The sequence below is a fragment of the Pan troglodytes genome, chromosome 23 (genome assembly GCF_028858775.2).
Source record: "Pan troglodytes isolate AG18354 chromosome 23, NHGRI_mPanTro3-v2.0_pri, whole genome shotgun sequence".
NCBI classification, from domain to species: Eukaryota; Metazoa; Chordata; class Mammalia; order Primates; family Hominidae; genus Pan; species Pan troglodytes.
Window position 1 is genome coordinate 48,097,016 of NC_086016.1, and position 14,520 is coordinate 48,111,535.

The following is a 14,520-nucleotide window of genomic DNA, read 5'->3' on the forward strand; positions in this document are numbered from 1 at the left end:
GCCGCCCTGTCCTTCAGGAGTGGGTGCAGATGTGGGTGCATGGGAAACCCAGACGTGAGACGGGTGATGGCTTGGCACCCCATGGCAGAACCACGCTGAGAAGCCACATCGGCCAGCTCCAAGACTGCCTAGTGGACCTGGCATCCACGGCCTGAGAATGGGCCCCGGGGGACCACGGTGTGACCTCAGCAGCCTCTGCAGATGGTGGAGTGGCACTTTTTCTTCTCCCGAGAGGGTGAAGGGCATCAGCAGCGGCCCCAGGTGGCCTCCACATGCAGGTCGAGGGGACAGAGGTTTGTTCTCATGTCGAATACCCAGACGCCTTTTAAAATTATTTTAATGTTTTTATTTTCTATTTTTTTGGAGATGGGAGTCTCACTCTGTCTCCCAGGCTGGAGTGCAGTGGTGCGATCTCGGCTCACTGCAACCTCTGCCTCCCGGGTTCAAGTGATTCTCCTGCCTCAGCCTCCAGAGTAGCTGAGATTACAGGTGCCTGCCTCACACCAGGCTAATTTTTGTATTTCTAGTAGAGACGGAGTTTCACCATGTTGGCCAGGCTGGTCTTGAGCTCCTGACCTCAGCTGGTCTGCCCGCCTTGGCCTAAAGTGCTGGGATTACAGGTGTGAGCCACTGCGCCCAGCCCGATGCCTTTTTATACCCAGACAGAAGCAAGCAAGCCCTTACAATGGCCCTGCATTTGCTCTTTCAGTCCCGCTGAAAATGCAGATGCTTCCTGACTTGCAGTGGGGTTTGTCCTGAGAAACCCACTGTAAATTGAAAATATTGTAAGTCAAAAAAGCATTTAATACACCTAACTACCAAACATCATATCTCAGCCCAGCCTCCCTGAAACGTGCTCAGAACACTTATGTTAGCCTCTAGTTGGGCAAAATCATCTAACACAAAGCCTATTCATGATAAAGTGTTGAAGATCTCCTGTTATTTATTCAACACTGTACTGAAGTGTGGTTGGTTTCTACTGAATTCATATCCCTTTGGGTTGAGAAATCTTAAGTTGGATCCTGGTAAGTCAGGGCTGTCCTTATGGACAAAATGCAGAGTGATGGCCCTCACACGGCACCTCCCTGTTGGCTTTGAGCAGCACTCTCTGGCTGGGAGAAACTTTAGTGAGCATGAAGTTGAGCCCTCACCGTGACGAGGGATGGGACAGGGTGCAAGGACAGCCACCTGCAACAGCACCTGGGTGAAACACCTTCTTGATTCGGTTCAGATTTGTTAGGAGTTCCTGTGGGCCAAGCCCCGAGCCAGTCACGTGGAGTCGTCCCTCTTCCTGATGGCCCTGCTGAGTGCCCCTCCCCTGAGGCTCCCAGAGCCCACGGGGCTTGCCCTGGCCACCAGGCTGGCATACAGCAGAGCAGGGCCCTGGCCCCAAGCTGCCCCACAGTAGAAACACCTCTGGGTTCCATGAACGTTGTCTCGCCAAGGCGTGGGGCCACCAGATCCCTCAGGGGCGGGGAAGGTCTGGGGTCTGGGCCGAGCCTTCCGAAGTCTGGCTGTGCAGTGGGTTCAGGCCCTGCCACTCAGACCCTTGCCGGGATGGTGCCGGGGTGGGCCAGGCCCCCAGCCCCAGTGCTCCTGGCAGTGCCCAAGGCTGCTGCCTCCTCAGCTCTGGCTTCCCTCCCTGGCCTGGTTGGTTGGGCACCTGGCCTCAGGCATGGCCCAGGCTGGGGGCCTTGCTCCCCACACAGTAGCGAGCTGAAAGCACTGCCATGTCCAACTCTGGGAAGGAGCAGGCTCCCAGTTTATCCCGCAGCCTCGTGTTGCTGCTCCAGCTGTCCCGGGTACGACGTGCCCTTCTCCAAAAACACCTCACCCACCCAGCTGGGCTGGCCTCGAGAACTGGGGAGTCAGAGGCCCTTGGCTGTCCCTGAAAAAGGAAAACGGGCCTCCTGATGGGGGCTTCCTGGGCTCACCCAACACAGAAGGACCTCCTAGTGCCCGTGCGCCGGCAGGTAAACCTCTTTGGGTCCCCGTTCCCTTATCCCTGAAACATGGGGAGCACAGTTGCTCCTGCGCTGGCTGTGGCTGTGGGGGAAGGAACAGCCGCTCCATTCCTGCGTTTGATCAGGTTGTCACGAGGACTGAGTGAGTCACCGGGTGTGAGGGGCTTTGGTGGGTGCCTGGTGTGTCACAGTGGCAAAGCATTCACACTGGCCAGGTCCCCAGCTGGGAGCATGTGCCCAGGAGCCTGCGGTGTGCAGCTGGTCTAGCCCCACCGTGGAGCAGCCACGTGGGAGAGGCCCCTGGAACAGGCGAGGTGGCTGTGCCGTTCACACCCAGAGAGTCGTCAGGGCAACTGGTGACACGGTGATGGGGACAGTGGCACCTGCCCTTGATGCTGCCCTGTGTCACCCAGGCAGCCCCCACCCTGTGAACAGTGTGCAGGCTTCCCTAATTTCATTCTTGTTTTTTGATGCAGGCCCTGCCCGTGGCTCCGGATCGGCGGTCCCCATCAGAGGCCCGGGCTGAGTCCTCAGGTGTGTGAGTACCATCTTCCCCTGACCCGGTGGCCCCACGAACACCCCTCTGCCAGCCACAGCTCGGCCGCCCTGGGCCTTGGCCTCCCAGTCTGTGCAGTGGGGTTGGTGACGATCACAGGCTTCTGCTCTGTGCAGGTCGGGAGGGAGTGCCATGTGGCTGCACCCCTAGCCCAAGAGCAGCCTCGCTGCTGGACCTTTGGGTTCCCAATAAGATCTGGTGAAGACACATGGAGACCACTGCTGGGCGGGGGCAGGAAGGCGTCCCTGTGGCACCCTGGGGCCGCCCATCTGTTGGATCTGGGAGTGCTGACTGCCAGGCTCTACTCTGCATCCAGCGAGTGTTTGTTGGGGGCAATGGGGCCCGTGCCTTTTGTCCAGAGGAGGCCGGAGAAGGGGACATAAGAGGGGGAGTGGACAGACGGTCACCAGGCAGATAAGCAGGACGGGGCTCGGGGCTTGTTTGGGAAGTGGCTGGTGCTGAGCTTGGCTGGGGCAGGGCTCCAGGAGGGGCCGAGTGGGCCCCACCCCCGACCCTTGTCGGCAGGGCCCCGAAAGTTCCACGCGGTGGGGTGGGTGCTGTGGAAGGTGGAGGGGGGAGCAGCTTCCCATCCCTGGAGCAGGTCCCCGGCGTCCCCGCTGTGGGGTGGGTGCTGTGGAAGGTGGGGCAGGGAGCAGCCTCCGATCCCTGGAGCAGGTTCCCCAGCGTTCCCGTGGCAGCCACTTCATGGCACAGTGGTCCCCGGAGTTCAGGCCAGGCCCTCGAGCCGCCTGTCTGGGGACCACTCCAACCTCAGGCAAATGAGGGGCGGCCCTCCCCGGGTCTGGGGGCAAAGGAAGGTTTTGAATCCGGAAGCCCAGGCTCAGTAGGCCCTTGCCACCTCCCCCAGAGGTCATGCCTCAGGCTAGGCCACCTGGGCTGCAACATGGGAGGGCATCAGTGCCCCAGGCAGCCCCCAGTCCCCCAGGGCCACTGCAAGACCCTTAGACGGGACGACAAGGCCTCTAGAAGCCCCGGCTGCTGGGAGCCTAGGCAGAAGAAGGGCCCACCTGCCTGTCTCTGGGCCCATGCGCGGGGCGGGCACTGTGCTGCTTTTCCGGTGGCTCCTCCTCCTCCCGGCCCCATCACCACTCCCACCCGCGGCGGCCTTTGTCTTCCAAGCGCTCTGCAAAATGGCCGCCCGGCCTGCCGCCATTTTGTAGCTGAGGTGGCCGTGGCCTTGGAGAGGCCTGGGAGGGAGGGCGGCCATGGCCTGCCTGCCCGCCCTTGGCGGCCTGGACAGAGCCCAGCGCCGGCCCCCGCCCAGTCTGGCCTTGGCCGTGGCTGCCCCAGGCTTGGCACCAGCCAGCCCTTGGCAAGGCAGCCCGGGAGTCCTGGCCCCTCACCCAGCCCTGCCGGCCCCTCGCCACCCTGAGGCAGCCCTGCCGGCCCCTCGCCACCCTGAGGCAGCCCTGCTGAGCAGACAGAGAAGCCTTGAGCCAGGGCCGGGCCAGTACAGCCTCGCTGGCGGGGGAGCCCTGGGCCGAGGGCAGCTCAGGCAGGTGTGGGGCCCACCTGGGGTCCCGGCATCTCTGCAGGGGTGACGCCTTCAGGCCTTGACCGCTGCACCTATCGCGCTCCTGGCCTGGCCCGGCCGGGAGTGGGTCTCTCAGTGGCCAGCCCAACTTCTGGCTTAGAGAGGGGCACCGCCATCCTCAGGAAGAGGGCAGGGCCGCACTCTGGCCAGGATTTCCCTGTGTTGGGGCCAGCCAAAGTCTCTGACACACAGGAGTGGAGGACCTGTTCCCTCCTGGGCCCCTCCACAGCCCCCACTCTCCTGCAGGCCCCATCCCCGCAACCTCAGCCATTCCAGACAGCATCTCCCTCCTCATCAGAGCCCCTCGGCCTCTCCTGAGCCTCTGAGCTTGCTTCCTGCCCCGTCACAGGCCCATGCACCTGCCCTTCCAGCACCCAGAGGATCCCAAGTGGCACATTTCCGAAGGGACGGTCTCCAGGAACCCCCAGGGGCCAGGGTGGCTGCAGAGCAGCATCAGGGAGATGCTGGGTGTTGGCCGTGGAGGACAATTGTGCCCCTGGCCTGGCCAGGCGGGGAGGGTGCAGGTGGACCCTGTGGGAGCCCTGTGGGGTTGGCCACACATCGGTTCCTGCTATCCTTGCAACAAGATCCCCTGGAGGGCAGTGTGCCTCCTAGAAGAAGGCAGGAGAAATCACCACGTGAAGCAGAGAATGGCGTTTGATGAGTGTGTGCTTTTTCTAGGGGTCGACGCAGGTCCTCTGGGCAGCATGGGGTGGTGCCGGGTGGATCCCACGGTGGCCTGTGTTCTCCACGTGGCCGTGGGTCGGTTCCTCGCTGGAGGAGACCCTTCCCCAGACACCTGCCGGGCACCCAGCCAAGCCCTTGAGGCCCGGGAAGGTCTCTGGATGCCACCCTACACCCCGCCCAGACTCCTCTCCCTGTGGTTCCTGGACAGAACATTCCGTCACCACGAAACAAAGTTTGCCCAGGCCCTGCCTTCACCCTGGGAAAACCCAGCCGGGCATGGGAAGGAGGAATGGTGCCCGCCTGCCCGCCCAGACCAGAGTCGCCCCACATGCCAGGCCAGGCCCGCATCCTCCTGGGGCACACGGGAGCCCCAGGCTTCCCGGCAGGAAAAGCCCCCCACCGCAGAAGGGCTGGTCTCTGGTGGGGAGTTGCTGCTGGGTGGGGTGACCACAGGGCGGGGTTCAGGCTGGGGTATTTTTAATGATGTGGTTGCATCTGGTCACCGCCCCCCGCCACCCCCGATTCTTTCCTGCCCTCCCCACCTTGTGACCCAGACTGTGGCTTGAATTAAGAATGTTTTCAGATAAGTACACGCCTTTGAGGTTAAAAGTATGCCTAATGATTAAACACCAGACAGAGATCCCCACAGGAGAAGAGCGGGCTCCGCATTCCTGCTTTTCCCCTTTGGACTCCAAGCAAGCCTGTTTGTGTAACCCAGGAGCATTAAAGAGCAGCTTCCCCGGATTCTCCCCACAGCCCTGGGGGCTGGCGTCCTGACCCGTCATACGGAGGAGGCAGCTGAGGCCCAGAGGGGTTAACCTACCCCATCCCAGGCCCATCACTGAGGGAGACAGAGCAGGTCAGAACCAGGCCTGGCAGCCCCCAGGCCTGTGCCCCATGGACGCAGGTGTGTCTGCAGAGCAGGGTCCTCCCCTGCCAGTGCCAGCCCTCAGGTGTCTCGGGTGCTGCGTTACTCTTGTGAGCTTCCACGCTCACACCTGTGGCCACAACATTGGTGTCTGCTGGACCTCTGGCCCTGTTCTAGGTGCAGGACATGTGGCCACAGCAGGCCTGGCCCCTGCCCCAGGGAGTGTTCATTCCCTGAGCCTGCCCCCCACCCCCACTGAGAACTTAGTGGCTATGAGAGAACAGGAAAGCAGGAAGCTAGACAGGGCACAGACCCCCGACGGTGGAGACCCTGACCCGGAGCACGTGGGTGTCAGTTTTGGGGAAGCCAGACAGGGAGGGTGCTAACAGGAGGGCCAGTGAGGGGACCTTGGGACCCCAGACAGCCCTGGAAGGAAGGCAGCCCTGGAAGGAAGGCAGCCCTGGGGTCCGGGCCACGCTCCATCCTGGGGGCACCCCCTTCCCACCTGCATGCAGTGTGCAGGGCCGGGGGAGGAGCCTGGATCTGAGGAGTGCAGTTCCGGTTGTGGCTTTGCCGCGGCGTCCCCATGGCATGCTGTTGGGGACCGTGAGACTGTGGGCGGCCTAGCTGTATTGCAGCCTGAGGCCAGAGGAGAGGTCAGTAACCCTTACCCGTCCCATCTTGATTTAAGTTTGATATTTTTAGATCATGGACGTTTCTGCATTGATTTTCTTTTTTAATTTTGCAATCAGATATTTCTGCTGATGGCTGGGTTTTTGGTCCTTTTAACATGCCTCCCACGCCTCGCCCTGGTCCCTGCCCTGCTGCGGCCGAGCCAGAGCCGCAGGCTGCCCCGTGTGTGTCTCGTTAGCTTTCTGGACCGTGTTTGCAGGAGGCCCGCCTCCCGTCCTAGCCCCCGGACGCCACCCCTCCCTGTCTTTTTCCCAGACCCATTGTTGGCACGGCTTGCTGAGCAGAGACACTGGCCGCTTTATGGGGAGAAACCCAATCAGGGTGGCGGGGGTGTGCTCCTTGGGGGGGTCCGGCTCCCAGTGGCCCTGAGCCAAGCCCGAGGTGACTTCGGGGTGACACCGTCTGTCTGCCTCACTTGCTCCAGACATCCGCCCGGCCCTGAAATGGCCACCTGCCCACCGAGGCCTCTGCACACCTGTCCTGGCTGGCCTGGCCCCTCCCCCGCCTGGGCCTGCCGGGCACCCTGCCCACGGGCAGACACTGTGGGGCCGGGGCAGCGCCCGGGAGGTGGCAGCTGGCAGATGGCAGAGCGCCTGCTGACTGCTCACTCCCCGTCAGCTCTGCTCAAGGAGCACCGTTCACGCTGCATGGCCCTCCCAGCCCTCATCCAGGCTGGCTGCGAAGGGTTTCTCTGGTCTGTCTCAGGAAGCCTCCTGAGAAAGGGGAGATTCCTGCTGTCTCCCCAGGCCTGAGCCCCATGCTCACCTCCAGGGCTGCCAGGCAGGTGGGCCTGGAGATCACCCCCGCACACACCCCACAACACGTGCAACTGGCCTTCTCCCCACCAGCTCAGAAATGGCTCCATGAGTGGGTCACGAAGCCGAAACATCAGTCTTTCCCCACCCCACACCCAAGAAAGCCCTGGTTGTGGGCTGGAGTTCTCCTGATTGCGTGCAGATCCTCCTGCGGTGGGGGTGGAGCCCGCTGAGGTCACAGCTTCTGTGTCCTGGTCCTGTGGAGCACAGCAGGGTTGGGTGTGCAGGGAAATGTGTCCATACACCCTCCTCAGAGTCCCCCGGAGCGGGCACTGCCACATTCAGGCTCCGTGACCACTGCAGGCCTGGGTGGTCCAGATGCGAGTCCTAGAGCCTTGCGGGCAGAGCTGGGACTCACCAGGGAACACAGGGCCCTCAGGGGAAAGGAGCAGGAAAAAGCAGGGTGGTTGTGCCTGGCAGAGGGACAGGCCAGGGCAATGCTGGGAGCAGAGGCCTGCCCGGGACACTTGCTGCTCTGGGAGGCTGGAGGGGGAGCCCGGGCTGCGGGCACGCTGGGGAGGGGCAGAGACAGTAGAGAGGGTGTCAGCAGTGGTAGACGGCCTAGCTGGCTGGGAGCGTGGGCAGGGCTGGTGCTCAGGGAGGAGGAGGGAAGGGCACCTGCCACCCAGTGTCCCCACAGGCCCCTCAATAGCCTGGTGGGTGACTCTCCTGGTCCCCAGCAGGGCTGCACTTGCTCGAGGTCACACGGTACAGGGCTGCAGGGAACCACGGTATGTCTGCTCCCATCCAGCGTCTTGGGCTCAGCCCCGGGGACCCACATCCCTTCCTGCCTGGATGCACCTCCCTGGCCTTTGCACCCCGTGCCCATCCTGCAAGGGCACTCCTGCCAGAATGGGCTGGAGTGAGGTGAAATTTTGATTCACTGGACAAGCCCTTGCCGAAGCCCTGCAGCCCCAGACTGGATCCTGTGGGCCCCTCCCGGGGGTTTCCGCTCGTGGGAGAACCCCAAGCCTTCCTTGTCCTGGGTCCCAGGGGAAGCCACAGCCCCCCTGGACCCTCAGCATCCTCCTCGGTGCAATGGGGGCTTAACTCCTCCCTCCATAGTCCAGCCACCTGCTGACAGGCCAGGCACCCGGGAAAGCAGCACCAGGCTGTCCCCCCTGTGCATCCTCCCGCCCTCCTCTGAGCCCTAGAGCATCCAGGCACCAGCCTGGCAGGGCACAGGCTTCCCAGCTGGGGGACATGACCACTGACCACTCAAGGACAGGCTTGGGTCTTGGTCGCCTCTGACCTGGCATTGTCCAACACAGGGCTGGCCACGGAGGCCATTCCATCCAGGCCCTTACAGGGGTGGGTGAGCCACTAGGCGAGAGACGGGCCAGGCTGGAGTGTCGGTTCTGGTGCGGGACGGCTGGGCAAGGCCCAAGGTTACAAAGGGGTTCAGAGCTGGGTAAGGCCACGTCTCTTCCAGAGCTGACACTTGTCACTTTTGTTTTTAAAACCCAACAGGTCAAGAAGTGGCGCTGACCTGGAGCCCCTGCCTGGGGCTGGCCTTCCTCACAGTGAGCTGGGCCTCCTGCCATCCTGGCTCTGGAGGTAGGAGGAGCCGTGGGAGGGCTGATAGGGAGGGAGGGCTGTCTCAGAGCCAGGCCACTCCTGGTCCTCTCCAGGCCCCACCCTCAGGCACAGAGGTCCTTAGATGGGGACTTGACGGTCTCACAGCCAAACCTTCGCCCAGGCTGTGGCCTCCCCTGAAGCCATGTCTCTTCTTGTCTTCCCGCCACTCTTCCAGCAAGCTCCCCCCATTGGCCCACCTCATCTGCCCACTGTGCTCTTGGGGTATGGTGATCTTCGACCCTGGTGGTGCACCCCTCAGGCTGGACAGGGCCTGCAGGAGCCGTGGTTCATTGCAGGGCGTCTGAGTGGAAGAGGCACGCTCAGCCTCACCTCCACACCCTGAAGACTCACTCTCTGGCCCTGGGCTCTGTTGTGTGCACCGCCTATCTGCAGGGCCCAGCCTGCCTCGAGCACTCCCTGGGGACAGAAGCTCCTGCACTGGCCTCTCCTGTCACCTAGCCACCGGGCATTCTGGAGTGCAGCCCTCATGCCCCGAGGCCACCTGCCATCGCCCAGGATGACTCAAGATGCCACCTGGGTAAGTCTAGCCCAGAACGAGAAAGGCCGAATGAGGGAAACTGAGTCACATCTGCTTCTCCCAGGTGGGGCTGGGGGCCCAGGGGGAGGGCACTTGTGGTGACGACCAGGGTGGACTAGGGGCCTGTCTCCCATTCTGTCTCTGCCACACGTTATAGAGCCCGACCTGTGGGCTGGGGCCCCCCATGGTGAGCACTGCAGGCTCTAGGAGGCTGAAGTCCTGGCCTGGGGGACCTGTGGGGGCCAGGCTGGGGCCATTGGAATCAGTATGGTGGTCCCCACCTGCACTCCAGCTCCGATGGCTGATGACGGGGGCCCTGGCAGCTGACCCCTTGCCTCAGTGGGGAGACCACGGCTTACGAGGGCATGAGACCTGCCCAGAGCATAGCCCAGAGGCCGGCCTGGATTCTCACAGCTCCGCCCACTTGGCTGTCCTGCCCCACCCCCTTTTTAGCCTGCTGGGACCATGAGTCAGAACCCAGTAGGTGTGAGGGGACCCAGCCAGCCCAGATGGCCAGTCCAGCCCGAGGGGATGGGGGTCTCAGAGATTAAGTCAGGAGCCCAGAGTGCGTGCTTAGGGTGCAACCCACCCCACAGCCTCCCCCAAGGCACCTCCCGGGGGTGCAGATGGGGGCAGACGCAGGGACACTCAGGGTGGACCACCTGACTGGGAGCTGATTATGAGGTGTGCGACAGCCTGAGTCAGCCTGAGCTCAGAGGAGCTGGGATGGCCTTGATCTTCCCCCTCTGGCCACTCACCACAGCTGGGAGGGTCCAAGGAGACCCTCAGCCACTGTCCCTTCAGCCCCCACCCCACCCTGGCTGGCTCTGCCCGGACAGTCCTTAGGGACATCTTGGTCCTGCCCACCAGCCAGGGGACCCAGAATTGGAGCAGGGGAACAGGACCCCCAGACCCACTCATACCGCTTTTGTTCTGAGGCCTTGAGGGAACACGGGGTCTTCGCGACCCCAAGCGAGATGATGCTGGGACAGAGGAGGGTCGGGCTGCATTGGGGCCCTCCTGGTCCCCACTCCTGGGTGAGTCAGCATCTCAGTCTCCAGTTCTGGGTGGGCGGCACCAGGTGTGAGCCTCAGTGGTCTCCTTGCTGGCTAAGGACCTGGGATTTGCTCCAGTGCCCCTCGGGAGGGAGTAGGACACGTGCCCAGAGAGCAAGCAGACCCCCTCCCTGACCAACTTCTGAGAGCAAAGACACCTAGAGCTAGAGATTCAGCACCCCCTGAGCCTCAGTTTCTCCACTATGAAGTGGGATCCGTGATCTCAGCCTTACCAGGGCTGTGAGGATTAAATGGTCCAGCCCAGCCTGGGGCCTGCCTGGAGTAGGCAGCCTGCTCAGGATGGGCTGTGGAAGGAGGGCTGGGGTAGACCTTTCAAGTCCACTTGGGCATGGGGAGCTGAGAGCTAGTATGCCGTTTAACTTGGCAGGAAGCAGGCCGGGCACAGTGGCTCATGCCTGTAATCCCAGCACTTTGGGAGGCTGAGGCAGGCGGATCACGAGGTCAGGAGATCAAGACCATCCTGGCTAACACGGTGAAACCCCCTGTCTACTAAAAATACAAAAAATCAGCCGGGCGTAGTGGTGGGCGCCTGTAGTCCCAGCTACTCAGGAGGCTGAGGCAGGAGAATGGCGTGAACCCAGGAGGCAGAGCTTGCAGTGAGCCGAGATCGCGCCACTGCACTCCAGCCTGGGCAACAGAGTGAGACTCCATCTCAAAAAAAAAAAAAAAAAAAAAAAAGCTTGGCAGGGAGCAGAACATTTGGACCTCACTCTGCTGCCCCCCTTGGCTGTGTGACATCCAGGTCACATTGCCTCTCTGGGCCTCGGTCTCCTCACCTGTTTAAGAGGGGTTGACAGTCGTACCTGCCCCCTCAGCTTTTCCCCAGGAAGGTGGTAGCCACAATTAGCATTTGTTGAGGCTGACCCTGCACCAGGCCCAGGATAGGCGGGGCTCAGGGAGGCCCGTCTCTTGCCACGTTCCCCTGCTAGGGGAGCCCCGAGGCCCTCTCAGTGTCATCCTCATGCTACACTCTGTCCCAGCCCTGTGAGTCCCAAGCTAGGGCACTGAGTGTGCCAGCACCCGCAGGGACAGGCACTGGACCCTGGGTGGACCTGAGGGTCTGTGACTCCCCCCCAGCTGCTCTCCCCTAGAGGCCACTTCCCTCAAGGAAGGAAAGAACCTTCCCGCCACCTCCTGCAGTACACTCAGCTCAGGCCAGCCTGCACAGCAGGGCCAGAACCGGGGCCCCTGGGGAGGGATGCCTGCCTGCCCAGTGGGAGGAGACAGCACGCCCATGAAGCTGCTACTCAGCCAGCATGGGGGCCATGAGTGCTGCTTCTGGTGGCACTGTGCAGGGAGGGAGGGGGCCGAGCAGGGTGGGCACTCGCATGCCTGTGTCTTGCTGGCCTTCGACAGATGACAGCCCTCCTCCTAGGGTCTCCAGTGCAGAGTTCCTTGGGGACATTATGGCCACTCCTGTCCAGATGAGAGGGAGCCGGCTGCCTGTGACAGCGTCGCAAAATGCCGCTAGGGCTTTCCCTCCCTCCTCCTTTCTCTCTTCCTCGTCCCTCTCTGGTTGGTGGTTTCCTGCAGGCTCCCGTCCCTGCTGGTGCTGGCCACAATGTCCCCACTCCCAGGGTTTCAGCGTCCCAGCCCCCTGCACCCACCGCGCCTGCCCGCCAGAATCCCTGTGCCCTTGGTGCCTGTGGCCTGCCGAGCCTCAAGCCCCTGTTCTCCTCAGCCCTCTTTCCTCCCTCGCCCCAGGAGGTGCCTCTGGAAGCCATGGAGTCCCATCGGCACCAAGACCGACTGCCCTTTGGGGTGAGGTAGTAGGTTGTATAGTTTGGGGCTCTGCCCTGCTATGGGATAACTATACAATCTACTGTCTTTCCTGAAGTGGCTGTAATATCTGCGGTGGACAGAGCGTCTGGAACCCTGGCTGGGAGCGGGCAGGGGCAAGTTTGGGGGCAGCCTTGGCAGCAGTCGGGGGCAGGGGCCGCCTACACTAAGAAGTCTGACAGGCCTAGGTGCCAGTTGCTGTGTGACCTTGGACAGGCCCCTGATCTCTCTGGGTCTCAGTTTCCTCTTCTGTAAAATGGAGGCAAATGAGGATGGAAGGAGATGCGGTGTGGAGCATCGAGGGCAGAGGAGAGCTGAGCCGACCCCACCCTCTGCCCCAGCCGCACTGAGAGAGGCGATCCATGCAGCTGTTTGTCTGACCTCTGTCTCCCAACACTCCCCAACACTCCCCCCGCCATCAGGCCCAGGCTCATGGGTGGCCCTGAGCCGTACCCTCCACTGAGCACCAGGAGAAGGCACCATGGGGCCAGGGGTGGCCGAGACGTTTGGAGGTCACAGGGCTGCGAGTATTGGCGTTGCCCATCACCCCAGGTTCCCAGCACGTGCCCCAGCCTGGCCAGCTCAGTGGCAGGGCCTCTGCCTGTGGAGGAAGGGAGCCAAGGCACCTTTCCTGAGCAGGAAGTGAGAGGAACAGCTCTGCATACACTGGGTCCCACATGGCACAATCTGAAGGCAGACAGTGGCTCCTCTGTACCTGGGGAAACTGAGGCCCAGAGAGCCAGGGGCTTCCCGAGACCAGCCAGCAGCAGCTGCCCCTTCCTGGGGTGCCATCTCCCCTGTCCCTCCTGCCCTGCGCCTGCCCAGCCCTCCTGCTCTGGTGACTGAGGACCGCCAGGCAGGGGCTGGTGCTGGGCGGGGGGCGGCGGGCCCTCCCGCAGTGCAAGGCCGGGCCTGGCGGGGTGAGGTAGTAGGTTGTGTGGTTTCAGGGCAGTGATGTTGCCCCTCAGAAGATAACTATACAACCTACTGCCTTCCCTGAGGAGCCCAGTGACACGACCCCATGGGAGGGCTGCCCCCTACCTCAGTGACACGACCCCACGGGAGGGCTGCCCCCGACCTCAGTGACCTGCAGGGGGCCTGAGCCGAAGCTGGGTGGGCATCTGGGAGCTAGAGTCAATAAAGCTGTTCTGACCATGAACTTGGAACTGGCCCCTTTCATTCTGGAAGCCCAGGGACTGGGTTCTGGGGCGCGTCTGCTGCGGGACAGTGTGGAGGCCCCTGGCCACGAGCTGTTCCAGGTCATGAGACTTGTCTGCTCACGCCTCCTGGTGCCTCCAGAGTCCTCAGTTGGCTCCGTGCTGTACCCTGGGCTCAGGATCCCAGGCCCAGCCCGTTCTCTGCCCTCTCGTGCTGCCTTTGAGCCAGGCGGGCTGAACACCGGGACCCAGTCCCGGTGGAGAGGTCCCCACGGGGCAGCCACCAAGGCCCCAGGTCAGCAGCTCAGAGCACTGCCAAGTCCTGGCTCCTGAGGCCACCTCCGTGCCTTAAGTGCCTTGACCAAAGTCTGGACGTGCCTGGCCTTCCGTCCTCCCTCAGGACAGTTTCCAGGGCACCCGTAATTCCTCTGACTGACTGCCATCCCAAAAGTGCACCCATTCTCCTGGGAGGCCTCAGGCCCTCGTCTAGCAGCTGCTGTAGGCTGGGCCCAGTGATCCCGCCCTGGGCATGTGGGGTGGGCTTGTTCATGCCTGGCCCAGCACCGAGAGCCTCTGGTGGGGAGGGGCTGACACAGCTGGGCCCACACCTCCCCCACCCAAGTGCCCATCCTCGCCCCTCCTGTTGACCCAGGCCACAATCTTGGCCCAGATTCCCCCCTGTGCCCTCCTGGCCTGCCTTGGTTCTGCAGGCAACCCCAGCCCTACATGGCCATGTCTGGGCAGACCGGCACCCCTACCCTGACACCCATCTGTGCCAGTCCTGCACGGCAAACACCTCAGAGCCCAGGCCTGCCTACCCTCCCGGAGCTGCTGCCACACTGTGGGCCAAGGGCAAAGGGAGCGTGGAGGAGGGGCCCAAGGGCAGGAGGGCTTCCTAAAGCAGGGACCATCTGAGCTGGGTCTTGACAGCTGCATAGGAGTTTGCAGCTGGAGATGAGTGACGTGCCCCATGGTCCCTTCTCCCATCATCCTCTGGGGCCAGAGTGGGTGACACATGGGCACTGTCCAAATCCCCTTCTTCACCCCATAATTAGTCAGCAGCCACATCTGGCCACTTCTGTCCTCTAAACACCATTTCCATCCCTCCCCACTCCCACTGCCAGGCCTCAGAGTCTCAGAGCAGCCCCCTCTGTCTCCGGAGCAGATCTCTGCTGACACCCTTGCCTGCACTGCCTCCCAGCACCCCTCCCTCATGCCTGTGCTCACCTCCACCAGGACTCTCCTGCTCACCAC

General features: G+C 62.5%; 2 non-coding genes across 2 annotated transcripts; both read left to right on the plus strand.

Moving 5' to 3' along the window:
* The first annotated feature begins 12,090 nt into the window (after positions 1-12,090).
* Positions 12,091-12,163, plus strand: MIRLET7A-3 (microRNA let-7a-3). The gene has a single exon (NR_035549.1). It is a non-coding gene; the product is annotated as a microRNA let-7a-3 (primary transcript).
* Positions 12,164-13,026: 863 nt separating this feature from the next.
* On the plus strand, positions 13,027-13,108 carry MIRLET7B (microRNA let-7b). The gene has a single exon (NR_035550.1). It is a non-coding gene; the product is annotated as a microRNA let-7b (primary transcript).
* The last annotated feature ends 1,412 nt before the right edge of the window (positions 13,109-14,520 follow it).